The following is a 16,485-nucleotide window of genomic DNA, read 5'->3' on the forward strand; positions in this document are numbered from 1 at the left end:
AGCAAAGAAAGAAAAAGCAGTCATTCTTCTGGCTGCATATCTCTCAACGTCTTAGTCCTGAGGTCTAGTCTTTGTTCAGCTATGCTGATAATTTTTACAGAGATTTTACAGAATCTCTGATATATACATAAGGTGTTTGGTTCCCAGGAAAGAACAGATAACGATCTGGATTTTACAAAGAAATGAATGGCAGACCACCATGCTAAAGACAATGTAGACTTGTATGACCCAAGTAGAAAATACAGTATCACTCAATGCCCTAGCATCTCAGTTTGTGATGCTGCCAAACACAGACCTACCTGGCCCGCCTACCCATACCCAGATTGGAAATGAGTCATAGCAGGGTAAGGTCACAATTCAGTCATAAATGAATATCCAAAAGAACTGTATTCAGTCCTCTCCACTGCCACAACTTTCTCATGCAGCAGACTTCCATCCCTTGTAGCCTTTCGCCTAGGGAAAGTACAGAAACAGTTAGCTCTTTCCAAGCAGAGCTAGGGCTGGAATATAATCACTTAGGCTTCTGAACTCCCACATCCCCATACCCTCTCCTTAATTGCACCCATGCAAACGACCGACAGTTGTCCCTATGCATCCAGACACCACCAAAGCATGCCTAGGGAAGTCAGTGAACGTTTGCTCCTGCCTATCATCCCATTAACAGAAAGTGTTGACATCTCCACACTTGGATCTCCCGGCAGCTGTGCCATAATGTACTTCCCACGCAGAACATTGCCTGCTGGGGTTTTCCTACAATGCTGTATCTTGCTTCACAATCAATATTCTCCTTAGACAGTAGTATGCCTTGCAAGTCCAGAGTAATATCTTGACAGGGCCTTGAACACAGTGTACCCTCCACTTCCTCCCAAGTGAAAGAAAAGAACTAACCAAGCCACAACTCATTTTGACAGAGCAAAGAGAACAAGGAGGCCAGCCATGTTGTGTTTCACTACCTTCTGTTTCTTTGCCAGAGACGGGGAAATACTTCCATGGATCAGAGTGTCTCCCTCTCTAGGTATCAGATCACAGCTCCTCCTTTAATTGCCTCCTCAAAAACCTCAGCTTCAGAATTATTTTTTTTCCTGAACTTTCAACAGTTTTACCTTTCTTCTTGCTGCATCTAGGTATGCAACTTTTACTGCTTCTGTTGTAGGCCAGCCTCCATCTGAGCTGTCAGGTGAGCCTGAGGTTAGCCCCATTCAGCTTGTAATTGTCTCTGGACCTGCCCTGTCAGAGGTGTAGTCAGAGTTTGTTTCCCCACCTACCTTGCCAGAGGACTCTGGGTTTGGGCCCGAGATGCAGCCAAAGTTTGTCCCAGTGGATTCTGGGACCAGAGACAGAATGGTTGCAAGGAGCAGTTTGAAACGCATTCTTCAAAGCAGTCAAGGTCAGATCTCTAGATGCCAGATGGACATTCTAGTTCCAATGCTGGAACTGATAAGGTGGAGATGAATAATGAGCTTGATAGGAGAAGAGTGATAACTCAGTTGAGAAAAGAAAAGGAGTGAGTTAGGAGGAGTAGACGTCTGCTTTTGAAATGATATAATGAGCAACCTTCCCACGGAAAGGGACCTTGAATTTCCCATAAGAAGGGTTGCTTTCTCTAACACAGTCAGAGGTGGTAACGTTGCAAATCTAAGAAGGAAGATCTTTGCTTCGTGTGTATTTCTGCAGCCTTGTATCTTGATTAAAATTCCAGCTTTGCTTGTTCCTGTGTTTCCAGGTGAATGTTCCAATATTTTGCAGTGTGGATTGCTGTTCCAGCCAAGACCCTTGCTTTGTGTTCCAGTTTGGACTCTGTACCTTGGACTAAACTTGGATTCCCCCCCCCCCCTGCATTCCAGTGTTGCTTCATGTGTTTCCACCTTGATTCATGACTTGGATAAATCCTTGAAATCTTGTTTGGACTATTTGTGATATCTTTTGTGGGATTTACTTTGATATCCAGTTTGGACTATGGTTTTTGGGTGACTTTTATAAACTCTTGCTTCAAGATTTTCAAGTACTTTGTTCTTGTGGATTTAAACCCATTTTATTGACTCTTAACTGTAATTTGCTATTGCTTGCATATAATCTTCAATAAACAGCTTGCTCGCTTATATTCTGGGGCTCCAGTGTGCTTTTGAGGTGCCTACGCAGCCTAGGGGTGCAACAACTTCAACCTCCTGCCAAGAAGCAGGAAAATTGCATTCAAAACATCACTGACAGATGGCTATTCAGCCTCTGCTTAAAAGCCTCTGAAGAACTTCCTTACCACCTGAAGAACTTCATCCCTAAATCAGCCTTCCCCAATGTGGTACCCTCAGTGTATGGGCTGGGGCAAACTTCCCTACATTGCTCCTTGCCCATACATGTAAGCACTTTAGCTGGGTAAATGTGTTGCATAGGCGAAATCAAATGCACAACGGATGCTAAGAAGAGCAGAAGAGCACTAATCTTAAACAGCACCAACAGAAGAGCACTAATCTTAAACTATAATAGTCTCTCTTGTGTTAGATGAACGTCCCTTCCTCTTTCTCCAAGAGTCACACAAACAAATCTAGATCTTTGAAATACAGAACCAGGAAATAATATCTGGATACTTTCCCCTCTATTCCCACCTTGCTGAACCTGTCCCAGATCTCAAGCCTGGACTTCTATTGATTCTGACAGTGAGGATATAGGAGAGTGTCACACAATCCATAAGCTATTAGTTACTTCAAAGAGTTCAGGCTGAAGGTTTAGATTCACAACAGATCTGAAGTAGTTTACAGTGGGCAACAGTACCTTGAGAAAACCCATATAGTGCGACTGGGAATTGTGTACCTCTCAGGATGTTCCTATAGCATAGGTCCCAGTGAACAGCTATACTTTGAGAAAGTCTTGGCCATTGTAGCAATGATAAGGAAGAATGGGAGCTGAGTTTCAACTATGTCTGGGGTGTTGCACAATTCTTATCCCTGCTGTAAAGCCACCAGGGAATTCAATATGGGATTCTCATTCCTCACTTCAGCCCTCTGTAACATATTACAAACACAAGGACAAACAGACTGAGAAAAAGCTTTCATCCTAGAGCTGTGGCTATGTTGAAGTCCATGGCTTCGCACTGATGTGACACTGGGGACTGAGCAGTGATGGTTGTGGTGTGGAGGGATGGGTGTGTTGTTTAATGGTGTGTGCTGGGGAAGGCATCTAATTTTGTTGTGCAATAGCACAATGACAATAAAGCTATTCTATTCTATACACAGCAGTCATTATCACTTTTGCCGATTACTACCTTAAATAATCAGATGAGATAGAATGTTAGTAACAATTAGTGGCGGATATAGCACTGGCTCCCAAAAGAGCAAATTAGCTCTTTTGGGAGCCAGTGCTATATCCGCCACTAATTTTTCAATAAACACAAAAGGAAATAATCAGACAGTGCAGAAAGGTAAATACACCTCCACTCACACTAACTGACCATGGGAACATTCTGTTCTTCAGATGTTGTTGGACAGCAACTCTGAGCAGCCCTTCTCAACATAATCAGTGGTGAAGAATGCTAGGAGATGTGACTCAACAAAATCTGGAGGATCACACATTACCTATAATTGATGTACACCTTACTATACATCTTGACTCCCAAACATACATCTCCACAGTCCACAGTTTTGGAGTTCTCAGCCTGTCATACTGTCATCCTGAAATCCCACTAGTGCTGTACTAGAGACTCATAAAGCTGTGCTACTCAAGTTAAATGAGCAACGTGCTTCACAGTCTACAGCAAATCTCTCCATTCTCAGCACTGAGGCTAGAACCCAGCATTTAAGCACTGTGGCTGGGAACTGGAAAGCACTGAAGACACGTCTCCCCTGATATATTGCCCTGACCTGGAGATTGTCCCCCGTGAACGCCACCTCAAAATCACTGGTCCTTATTGTAGATTCTACCGCAATTCACAGTCAGGACCTCAAAGTTCCTCCTCAAAGTGAGAAAGAAAGTGGAATGTTATCCTGAAATAAGCCATTTCTTATCATAGTTGCAAGGTAAGATCTGTTCGCACTGGCTTAGACCATCTCATATCAACTGCATCACACACCACCTGGTAAAGAGTGAGATTATATTATCCATGATAAAGTGAGGGAGCATGAGAAGTACATACATTAAGCTCACATTAAGCTCACATGTATTGCTGCTCAATATATTTGTATGAATTTTATATGTTGTACACTGCTTTGAATCCCACCCATGGGAGAAAAGTGGGATAGAAATGAATAAATAATAATAATAATAACAATAATCCATCTCTCTCATACACGCACACACACATTCTCCATCATTACAGATGCTGGTGACAGATGAGAGGATTCAGTTCAGCTCAATACCTCCTCAGGACCTAGACAGCTAGTGCTACTATCTTACGTTACCCTCAGAAGGCTACCCTAAAAGATTAGCAATTCCAGTCTATATGCAGCTGTTCACACCAATACACCACCACCAAAACATCTGATGCTATGTGATCTGTGCCTGGATATTTCTCACTCCAGCAGCTCCATTTATTGCCTAGGTTGTTGCCCTGACAGATCTGACAAAGCAATTTGGAACTAGAGAGGATTATGAGGATTCATGATCAAGCAAATCCCTTGAGAAGTGGGAAGAACAACAGGACAGCAAAATTCTGTTTCCATCATTCCTCTCAACACCACCACCACCAACAACAAACCCTTCTCACTCTGAGACCGCCTGTGACCCCGGCCTGTATCAGATGCCCCCAGCTGCTGCCTCAGTGGGCAGCCCGTCCCCTCTCCCCACGTCAATTGGGCAAAGCCATCTCCTCAGCCGGAGTCTCGGAGCTGGCAGTTCTTTGGCCCTGAGCTCTGGCTGTTCTTGTTAGGCAGAAGCCAGAGACCTAAGGGGCACTTGGAAACCGCGTGCGGCGTGCCTGCTGGAGGCATCTGTTCCTTGGAGCAGACGGTGAGACAAAAATAATCCTCCATCTCACCATCTCCATCCGCCTGCCAAGGGTTCCTTGAAAGCCAGGCAGGCAGGAAGGCAGCCACCGACCCAAGTGAGCAGGAGCCAAAAGGGAAAAGGAGACCAGAGGTACTTTGCAAGTTTAGAGGGAGAGGATGGGGCTTGAGGAATCAGCCCGGGAAGCAGCCTTGTGCATCCATCTGCTCCCCAGGTTCATGCCAGATGCACCTTGCATTGCTAGTGAAAGAGAGAGCAAGGGGGATGGATAGCAGGACAGGCTGGAGAAGCGAGCAAAGGTCTGAGCATTTTCTGTGTGTGTCAGGAGCAACTTGAGAACATACTGCAAGTCGCTTCTGGTGTGAGAGAATTGGCCATCTGCAAGGACGTTGCCCAGGGGACGCCCGGATGTTTGATGTTTTTACCATCCCTGTGGGAGGCTTCTCTCATATCCCCGCATGGGGAGCTGGAGCTGACAGAGGGAGCTCACCCGCTTTCCCTGTAAAGCGGGGGACTCCCTTGCCTTCCTGCCAGCATTAAGTCTGGAAGGGAGAAGCCTCGCAAGACCGAAATGTACCTGGCATACGTAGATACGTAGTCAGTTAGATCTTGGAGCACCAAGGGGGAGGGGGGAGTCCCGAGGTTCAATCCAGATTTTCATGTAATATGACCGAGAAGGGGGCAAAATCCTTCGTCTTCCTGTCTATGCAAAGCATAGGAAATGAAGCCCTCCAGGCAGAATTCTTCGCAGCCCGTGCATGCAAGCGAACGTGGTACTGTGTGGTGACTGACTGGGGGGGGAGGTCTGCCTCACCTGTGAGCCTCCTTCTCTGGAAGTCTGGCCAGGCCAAGGGGGGCCTGGGGGTGGGGTGGGGGCTGGGGGTGGGCGCTGCTCCCCTGCCCCTCCCAGAGCCCAGGGGAAAGGTCCCGGCGCCTCCGTCTCACCTGTTCGCCTCCTCAGGGAAGAGCCAGCGGAGAGTGGAGGCGCCCAGCCGCGCCTGGCATCCTTCCCGGCCGAGTCTCCCGCCGAGGCTCCGAGTAGGAGGAGGAGGAGGACCCGCGGAGGGGGCAGGTAAAGGGGTGGGGAGGAGGCAGGGAGGGAGGGAGGCCGGGTTGGGGGCGCGCCCAGGAGGAGGCAGCCTCAGGGCATGGCGCTCCCCCGCACCACCAGCCCGAAGAGGAGGCAGCGCTGGCGGCGAAGAAGGAGGGAGGGAGGGAGGGAGGGAAGGGGAAGCAGAAGGGCAGGGCAGGGGGGCACCCCTGTGTCGGAGGGGCGCTGAGGGTGGGGGAGAGCGCTCCGCCAACTACTGAGGCTCCCACATGGCGCCTTGTGCCCCTGGAGCGGAGGAGGCGGGCAAGGGTCAGGGGGCCAGACCAGGTCGGGCACCCCGGGGCTCCGCAGACCCTCCCCCGCGCTCCCCTCGGCCTGCCCCTCCCTCCTCCTCCTCCTCCTCTCCCTCTCCCTCTCTCTCTGCCAGCCTCCGCTCTCCCCTCCCGCCGCCCTCCCCTCCGCTCCCCTCCTTTCGCTTCGCACGTGGCTATTAAGGAAAAGGGGGAAGGCGGGGGAAAGGGGGCACCCTGGCAGAAGGAGCCCGCCTTCCATTATTTATGCCGACAACAAATCCAAAACGGTCATTACACGTTGCGGCTGGGGGGGGAGGGAGGGAGGGAGGGAGGGAGGGAGGGAGGGGGAAAGCCTTCGGAGGGGAGGGGAGTGGGGAGACAGCCCTTCCCCTCAGACACACACAAGGAGACCTTAGCAAAGTTCACACCAAATTAAAAGACAGCTGGGTTGCTGTGAGTTTTCCGGGCTGTACGGCTATGTTCCAGAAGCATACTCTTCTGACGCTTCGCCCACATCTATGGCAGGCATCCTCAGAGGTTGTGAGGTATATTGGAAACTGAACAAGGGAGGGTTATATATCTGTGGAACTTAAGGTCTAAGATGAGAGAAAGAACTCTTGTCTGTTGGAGGCAAGTGTGAATGCTGCAATTAATCACCTTGATTAGCATTTAAAAGACTTTCAGCTTCAAGGCCTGGCTGATTCCTGCCTGGGGAAATTCTTTGTTGGGAGGTGTTAGCTGGCCCTGATTGATTCATGTTTAGAATTCCCCTGTCTTCTGAGTGTTGTTTTCTATTTACTGTGCCGATTTTAGAGGTAGCCAAATTTTGTTCATTTTCTGTTGACATGGTCCACATGCTTGTGGATTTCAGTGGCTTCTCTGAGTAATCTGACATGGTAGTTGTTTGAGTGGTCCAGCATTTCTGTGTTCTCAAATACAGTAATATGCTGTGTCCAGGTTGGTTCATCAAGTGCTCTGCTATGGCTGACTTTTCTGGTTGGATTAGTCTGCAGTGCCTTTCATGTTCCTTAAAAGCCAGTTGTGGCGAAGGGAGGATCGGGTTCACTCCACCTTGGGCGGGGGGGGGGGGGTCCAGCCAGGTTAAGGTGCCTCCTTTTCCTCTGGCCTGAGGTGGGAAAGGGCAGAGGGCGGATGATTTCCCTTGCAGAATGACACTGATGCCTTCATTGGAAAAAGCCCTTGAAGAGGCTGAAGCTCCTATACCTGCCTTCTCTTTCTCCTTCTCCTTCTTGCTTCCTCCTGTCAGCCTGCCATTGAGTCATGTGGGAAGAGGGCCACACAAGCCCCCGGCTCCACTTGTTGCAAAGGGGGGCTGAGGAGGAGGTTGGCAGGCAGCTGCGGGTTTGTTTGGGCTGCCAGCCACTGACTGGGAAGCTCAACGGGGTTTATTTCTGAGTGCACAGGTATAAGTATTGTGTCAGGCTTGTTCTTGTTTCCTGGCATAGATTTAAGAGGAGAAGGTGAGAGATTCAGGAGAAGTAAGGCTGGAAGGCCTGGTTCATGAATCTATTCAGAAATGATGGCAGCAAAAGGGCAGTTGGAACACCTAGCTAATGTGTATGAAAAGTACATTTCCTACCAGAGCTGAATTGAGGAGAGGGGCTCCTATTCTTAGGGGGCTCAGTATCTCTGAAGGAAAAGAAATGCCCCCTGTGTGGAAAGAAACTCAGCCAAAGCATTATATAATGCAGTACAAAAGGAGCCCCCAGTGTTGGTGACTAGGTTTTTCAGTCTCTATATTCAGAATAGAATCAAGTTGAACTGAGAAAAGGAAGCAGCCATGGTTTTCCAAGCCAATCAGGGTAGACCTAATTAAGTTTTATTTTTAAGTCAGTGACACAAATGATTATTATATGTGGAATCAAAGTAGGACAAGAAACACATAGACCTGGATTCAGAATTAGAGCCTCCGTCTGTAAAATGATTAGGTCTTTTACTAATCAAAATGCAGTTTTCTTCACTATGATTATATTTTTAAAGATGTTATTGTAACCAATGATATGAGCAATCTTGTGGAATAATCTCATGAAGCATGAAACACAGAATACAGAGTGGTTTACTCCTTGATACTTTGGAGACCATTTGCTTTGCTGTAATTGTTCTAAAATCAGATCCACCATTCCCAGTTATATTTGCTGTATGTTTTGTTGTAAAATGAAAATGAGAAGATATGGTTCACTCACCAATTGGTCTGGAGCTTCTTTTTTCTCTGTAACACTACATGCTAAGGTGCTTCCAGATAACTTCTATGCAATAACACAGCTTCATCCACAAAAGTTTATGGCCGGTGCAGACATTGTCATCTTCAGTTTGGCGTCCTATATTTCCCACTGTATCTCTCCATAAAATAAGAGAGGGGGAAAGCTTTCACAGTGCATTTGAACATTAGCACTAGGAGCTCTGTGTCTGACAGCAAACCTAGCTACATTCAGAGCAGGAATAGTGACTGGTTTTACTCCAATAGTTCACTCAATTTTGAAAAATTGGGTACCATGACAGAGCTCAGCTTTGTACATATCTGTGTTACATATCTTCCTCTTCCACTTAAATTCTTCTCAAACCAGCATCAGTGAATTATAGAATTCAAAGAGACCACAAGGGCCACCCAGTCCAATCCCCTGCCATTTAGGAAAAATCAAAGCTCTTTCGATAGATGACCATCCAGCCTCTTTTTAGAATCTCCAAGAGAAGAAGACTCATCCACACTCTGAGGCAGCATGTTACACGGTCAAACAGTTCTTACCATTGGGAAGTTCTTCCTAATGTTTAGGTGGAATCTCATTTCCTGTAGTTTAAATCCATGGCACCATGTCCTTAAGCACATCTACACTGATCACGTAATGCAGATTAATCACAGAAGCTGGCCTCCTGTAGAATTCTGGGGCTTATAGTTTGGGGAGGAGCATTTAAACTGCTCAGCCACTAAATTACAAACTCCCAAATTCTGCAGGAAGCATCCACAGGATTTAAAGTGGATGGACACTCTTGTACAGCAGTTCTCAACCTCCCCGCAGCTCCTCCCTGCATATGAAGCATGTGGCCTGGGGAGCCCCAAAGCTACTGCCATGGCCTGTAGGGCCTCCCTTGCATGGCAGAATTGGGTAGGACTGGATGGCCCTTGGGGTTGCAGTTGTTGTTACTATTACTACTACTACTACTACTACTACTACTTATCGTTAAACAGAGGCTGGATGGCCATCTGTTCAGGGTGCCTTGACTGTGCTTTTCCTGTATGGCAGAAGGGGATTGGACTGGATGGCCCCTGTGGTCTTCCACTGCAATACTGTTACCATAGATATTCAAGGATAAGCTGATTCAAATATAAGCCGAGGCATCTAATTTTACCACCAAATACTGGGAAAACTTATTGACTCAAGAATAAAATGAGGGTGGGAAATGCAGCAGCTACTAGTAAATTTCAAAAATAAAAATAGATACCAATAAAATTACGCTAATTGAGGCATCAGTAGGTTAAATGTTTTTGAATATTTACATAAAACTGCAGATTAAAATAGGACTGTCCAATTCTAATTACCATATATACTTGAGTGTAAACCGACCTGAATATAAGCCAGCCAGGATCCTCACTCGAGTATAAGCCGGGGGGGGGGGCTTTTTCAGCTCTAAAAAGGGGCTGAAAAACGTGGCTTAAACTCAAGTATATCCAGTAAGTTTATGTTGGTTAAAATTGTTCTTCATTTTAAATATTGTATTGTTCTTTCTTTCTTTTTGCACTACAAACAAGATATGTGCAATGTGCATAGAAATTTGTTCATTTTTTTCCAACTAGTTCACACAAACATTCTCCATCTATCTGCCACTGGCTAGGCCCATCTGTCAAATTTTAAAATGCAATGTGATCCCTGTGTCCAAAAGTTTCTTGGGCCCTATGAGATACTTTTCTTTCAAAAAGGGCTCCACAGCTTTATAAGTTTGAGAACCCCTGCTCTAGTATGATGAGGTTCAAATTGATTTAGAGTAGCCAGATATTCCTGTAATATATTTTTGCCTATCCTGTTCTTCATTTCCCCTGTTATGTTATCTAGTCCATCCTCCCCCTGTTGAGCATGTTTTCTTTTAGGGAGAAGACTGAGACAAAGGCCCCTTCCACACAGCTGAATAAAATCGCACATTATCTTCTTTGAACTGGGATATATGGCAGTGTGGACTCAGATAACCCAGTTCAAAGTAGATATTGTGGGATTTTTTGCCTTGATATTCTGGGTTATATGGCTGTGTGGAAAAAGGCGAATAGTTCTGCCTTTTTTCTGTCTCCTATTAGCAATTCACCACCTTCTCTGTGCAATGGCCTTACAATTCCCTTGTCCTTCCTTTTTCTACAGACATAATTTAAAAGGTTTTTAAAAATTGTTTTCAACTTTTTCTCAGCAAGGCCAATCTTATTCTGTGCTTTAGTTTTCAGATTTTCTTCCTACATGTGTTAGCTATTAATTTGAATTCATCTTTGGTGATTTCTCTATTTTTCATTTTCTTTTTCCATTTCCATTTCAATAGTGCTAATAGCTCCATTTGTTCCTCTAGGAATAGAAAATGAATCTTGAGATGAGCCTTGACTGAACTGGAGTGAGCACTGACTGGCTTAAACCTTGGTTTAAACCAAATGACCTTAAGAAACAATATCTATATCTATATCTGTCCGGCAGTTATTATTATTATTTTCCAATACTCTTACTGGCTCAACAATGAACATTTGCTTTAATTATAACACTTTGGGGCTGTTGTTCATTGTTAGACCAGTATGCAGTGTCAGTTGCTTCTCTTTAATCACTTTACAGTGCAAGTAATGCCATTCAGTAACAAATCTTTCAATTAACATAGATTCGACCAAAACAGCTTGTTTTGAAAGAGCACTTTTTAAAAAACAGTTATTATCTAAGATAGTGACTATAGTATCTAAAGTGCATTTTACTACTTAATTTTCTGATTTAGTCCTCTATTGGTGTTTTATTGAAAAATGTAAATCACATCAAGGTCTAATAACTTTGGATTGTTAACATTAGAAAGCATCAAAACATAGTTGATCAAGCTTTCTAATACACAAAATAAAGTTTCACAGTATTAGTATAATAAGCAGGATTCTTTAAAAAAATCAAAGCATTGATGTTTAAAAAAACCAAAACATTAAAGAAAATCAAAACTGGTTGAAACAAAAAAACCCCACCAAACCCCGGGTTGGATGAGGTTAACTGTTCCAACTCTGTCTGGAACAGCTACTTGAGTTATCCCAGTTTTATAAAGCATGAGGGTAAATTCAGAGCTAATCCAAGAAGAGATATTAGAAGCTTATCCATCTTTAGTCCATAGTATTAATACTAATGCTCTTAAAGGAAAAAACTAGACAACTGGTAGATTTTTTGAAGCCTCAAGTGCAGGCTAGGATATTTCAGAAGATAAAGAGATAGAAGGAGATCTAGCTGTAGAGAGACTTCAAAGCAGTAGATGTAGACTCTGGGCAGCTGCAACTGCGCTCTCTGTTTTCAGACTTTTGAATATGACCAACTGTCACAAATTGAAATTTCTAGACTTAAGAAGAGGTTTCAGAATGCACCGATGCATTAAAAGAGTAAAAGTAAAAGAGTACTAAATCACTAGAACCAGACAGTGCTACCCCAGCCACTTGGAAGGAATTTAACCAGATGTGACTGTATTGTAATAATGGTTGTATTATATTGTTATGCTAGCCCCATTTCTCCAAATGACAAGAGATATCAAATGCATGACATTTGGAAAATGAAACTTCCAGTATTGTATAATATTTGAATTTATTTATCAATATGCACGCTGAGCTTAGTTGGAGGAACGTTTTAAATGTTCTAATAGACAGTGTATTTATTTATTTATTTATTTACAGCCTTTATATTCCGCCCTTCTCACCCCGAAGGGGACTCAGGGCGGATCACATTACACATATAGGCAAACATTCAATGCCTTTTAACATAGAACAAAGACAGACAAACATAGACTCCGAGCAGGCCTCGAACTCATGACCTCCTGGTCAGAGTGATTCATTGCAGTGATTCATTGCAGCTGCTCTCCAGCCTGCGCCACAGCCCGAGCCCGTGTAGAAACAGTGTAGAAACTAAAAATGTTATAACGGGAAATATATGCTGGGATAACTTCCAAAAATCCTATCTGTTGGCTTGCAGAACCCCAAAACATCTATTGATGTTTTAAAATGTTGTCTGATTTCCTTGTTACTGTTAGAAACACAGACATGTACATACATTATCATGATTTTCTCTTTCTTTGTATCCTGAGCAGTAGACCAGAGTGAATTAGGAATCAGGAACTAGTAATCAGAACCATCAAGGGAAATCCGAATGTGACATTGAAGGGCAATTCATGCATGTTTTCTGTCAAGAATCAATTGAATTTGTATAACAGAGAAGGGACATTTATGGCACTCCAATTCCCATCAACCCAAGTCAGCATAGTCAGTAGGATACCATAATGGGATCTGTAGTTCAGCAGTATCTGAAAGGTCACAAATTCCTCATCAATACCGCATTGCAACAAAGATTCTGCTGTGCAACACATCCCAGTCAAACTGCAACACAAAAGCTCTTGTGAAATAGTTACAAATATAAGGGGTTGTATAGATTGGATGGATTTTGCTTTCATTTGTAGGGTCCTCTCTCCTCATATGTAAGAGTGTGAGCAGTAAGAAGGGAACTGCCAATAGTTCCTTCCAAAAACATCCACCCTGACACCAATGGAAGGATATGTGATCTGAGGCTCCAGAGACTTTGACCACAACAAGCCGGGTAATTGGAAGGGAGGTGTGTGTGAAGGGTGGGGCTTGGGAGAGATGGAAAAGGGAGACACAGAGGAGGACGAGAAAGGATTGTCAGATTTGACCTTAAACCTGTCTGATAAAAAAAATGAAATAAAAGAGCTGTTGTGAGTATCTTGAAAAGCTTGCCTGTTTTGTTTGAGGGGTATCTGACAGAGTTTTATTGACCCAAATGGCAAAGAAAAGCTTTTATTGTGTAAGCCAAAGATTTTGCAGTTCCTTTCCCAATGGAAGAGGAAAAACCTGCCTTGCCACCCCAAAACATATTTCTTTGAAATTGGAATTGACCAATTAGTCAAAAGTATTTGTGTAACTCAGCGGTTCTCAAAGTGTGCTCTACGGAGCCCTAAGGGTTCGGAGAAGCACAGTCAGGGACTGCGTGTTTCCCTCCTCCTCCCCCTCCTTCTCCTCCCCATCCAAGCGTGTGTTGGCAGGGAAAGAGGCACCGCTCTGCTGGTTGCTCCCCCACCATTAAGCTTAGAAGCACAGACCACTGAAAGCGCCCGCTGCCAAAGCAGCTGTTGCAAAAGTGCCGAGCGCCAAAGTACGCACCTCCAGAGCATGGTGGAAGGGGGGCATGGGGCAGGCCCAGGAGGGTGGGAGCAGCAATGCCGGTGGGGATCTCCACGAAGAGCAGCTTGGCAGTAGGGGTCTCATACATTGCGAATCGAGTGCGGAGGCAGTGCCCGTGGGGAAGGCGCCTCCAGGCCCTGCGAGGGGGGGGGGAGGGGGGAGTCCAGGGCTGGCCGCAGGGCCCTTTCTGGAGGGAGTGGGTCCTTGCCCACCAAGGACTTGATGGAGAAACATCGCTTGGACCCTGCCACCATCAACATCAAGGGGTGGAACATGCTGAGGCTGACGACCCCAACCATGAAGGGCTCCCTTCCTATTTCCCTTCCCTCCTGCCCTCCTTTCCCCTTCCCCGTTCCTCCCTCCCTTTCCTTCTTCCCTTCTCTTTCTTTCTTTCCTTCTTTCCCTTCCACAACATGCAGATCCATTCCTCTGCGCCTTCTTGATTCCAGAGCCCTTTTCCTGCATGGTAGAAGTGGGTTGGACTGGATGGCCTCTGGATTTTTTACTACTACTACTACTACTACTACTATTACTACAAAGGCTGGATAGCCATCTTTTGGGCATGCTTGGATGATCTCTGGGTTTACTCCTATTATTATTATTATTATTATTATTATTATTATTATTACTACTATTATTATTATTAAGGATAGGTGGCCATCTTTTAGGGGTGCCTTGATTTTGCTTTTCCTCCATGGAGTACACTGATATAATATGTAAGCATTTCCTGGGACTCTATGAGAAACTTTTCCTTCAAAAAGGGCTCTGCAGCTAAAAATGTTTGAGAACCGCTGGTGTAACTAACTACATTATTTCAAGGATTACAGTTTTCACTGAATAGTGTCGTATGTGGGTGCATCATTTGACACCATGGCTGAATAAGGTTTTTAGCCTTTTCTGCAAGTATGCTGGTGCCTCACTGAACTATAAACCCCAGGTACTCCAAATGTTATTGAAATGTAACTTACATGATTCCTCACCATAGGCTTTGTTGACTAGGGCTGATTAGGTTTGCAATCTACCAATAACTGGAGCAGAGATAGAAAGTAGGGAATTATTAATAAGCTAAAAAATCTAATTCAACTGCATTTACATTAAAATGAGAAATATTTAAAATTAAGTTTAAATTGCCATTAAATTTAATGCCTGCTTGAATGAATTTGGGAAATTTAATCTGTGATTTTCCGCTCCCTGCTTTTCCCCATCCCTGTTTTGAACTTGGAAGAAAAAGATGTACTTAAATTAGTTTTTTTAAAAGCCTTTCATTCACTCCAGCAAAAACCTTATTTTAATTTTATTTGTCCTCCCCTATAATTTCATCTCATTACATCTCTGCTACCTTTTTAACCAGAAAAGGTCTCAAGGTAGAGAGCTTCAGAATACAGTTTCCTAGGGCAGTTGAGTTTTCTCCATGTAGTGTAAAATAGAGAAAATTGCCTAAATAAATAGATTGAATTTTGTGAGCTGAACTTTGCAATTCCCCAACATAAATATGAAGTAGTTTTGCAAAAAAAAATCATGAGAACTTAATTTTAGGTTACAGCCCACTGGGAAATGTAAAAAATTTTGGCTCTCCAACAATATCTCTAATGTATTTACAAATTAATTCTGGAATCACATTAATACTGAAATTTCAGTTTATTTCAGTTGTTGGTACACAGACATTTTTTTAAAATGGGAAGTCATCATTGTTCTAATACCCTGCCCCATTTGATTCTACATTTTCTTCTTGTGAGAACATTCTTTAAGCTGAGAACATTGCTTCAGCAAAAATGTGCTCTTGAGATATCCTGCCCTATATCACTTCAATTGCTATTTAGCTACTATGGTATAGCATCTCATCTTAATTCTTCCTGTACCCAAGCAATCCCTCCTTCTGGTAGTATTTTTGGGCCACCATATCACTATTATGGTCTTGCACCATCTATTTCTGACTTGCATGATCGGCTGTCCAAATGAAGGACATCAATTTGTTTTGCAAATTGCAATTGACCCTAACTATCTGGGCTTTCTTTCTTGCAACATTTTCACATCCAAGTACTTTCTCAGATTGTGTACTTTCTGGAGCAGCAGGTGAATGTATTCTTAACAACAGCATTAGTGGTGTGCATGGTGATGTCTGTTCCTCTGTGAGGTCTACTTTCTCTGAGACATTTGCAAAGCTACCCCCCACCCTTTTAAGAGCAACTTTGCAGAAGAACTAGTTAGCGGAAAGTGGCCTGGCTACATATAATGTTGTTTGGCAACCACCCACTTCCAAGGCAGTGTTGAGTGAAACCTAAAATCAGGAGGGAATGGTGAAGGGCTGAGGGACTAAAACTATGTGATTTATGACATCTGCCATTTTAAGATGACTAAGGACACCCTATTTGTGAAAACAGATATTCTGAATTTCCACCTGGAATGTCTGAAATCCAGTGTCATCTCCACTAAAAAAAAAAGATTATTATAACTATCTGGTAGCTCTCTGTGGCTATATACTGTATATCAGATATGTGCGTGAAATTTTTTCCTTTGTTTCCTTTGTGCTATTGTTTCGTTTCAACTGTTCGTCTACACAAAACAAATGATGACATTTTCGTAGGAAATGAGAGGTGAGACAAAAATGAAAGTCATCATGCTTTCTTTTGTTTTCCTTTCGTTTTGACCCCGTAACAATAAGTAGGTACTGACAGGAGGCTGCTTTCCATTACAGCTGATGTGTGCCAATGGGTGTTAATAATAATATTAATATAAATAATGATAGTTATTCTGGGACCCTAAGTTGAGTCTGGGAGATGAGTGCCTCCCCATTATATCTG

The 16,485-nt window shown here is 43.9% G+C and overlaps 1 protein-coding gene and 1 long non-coding RNA gene across 15 annotated transcripts in view; one reads left to right on the plus strand and one right to left on the minus strand.

Annotated features, from left to right (window-relative positions):
• Nucleotides 1–6,325, minus strand: part of cacna1a (calcium voltage-gated channel subunit alpha1 A) — a 389,802-nt gene extending 383,477 nt beyond the window's left edge. For 5 of the 14 annotated variants that reach the window (XM_062973927.1, XM_062973924.1, XM_062973921.1 and 2 more), the window contains exon 1: nt 5,878–6,306. The gene's annotated coding sequence lies outside the window, so the exon portion shown is untranslated. Of the gene's footprint in view, nt 1–5,877 lie in introns of all 14 variants that reach the window. The other 9 variants (XM_062973919.1, XM_062973917.1, XM_062973918.1 and 6 more) reach the window with 6 other exon arrangements.
• The window catches only part of LOC134297116 (uncharacterized), a 48,424-nt gene continuing 36,878 nt past the window's right edge, over nt 4,940–16,485 (plus strand). The window contains exon 1 of the long non-coding RNA XR_010003871.1: nt 4,940–5,064. This is a non-coding gene — a long non-coding RNA (uncharacterized LOC134297116). The remainder of the gene's footprint in view (nt 5,065–16,485) is intronic.

This window comes from Anolis carolinensis, chromosome 2 (assembly GCF_035594765.1).
Source record: "Anolis carolinensis isolate JA03-04 chromosome 2, rAnoCar3.1.pri, whole genome shotgun sequence".
In the NCBI taxonomy this organism is placed as follows: Eukaryota; Metazoa; Chordata; class Lepidosauria; order Squamata; family Dactyloidae; genus Anolis; species Anolis carolinensis.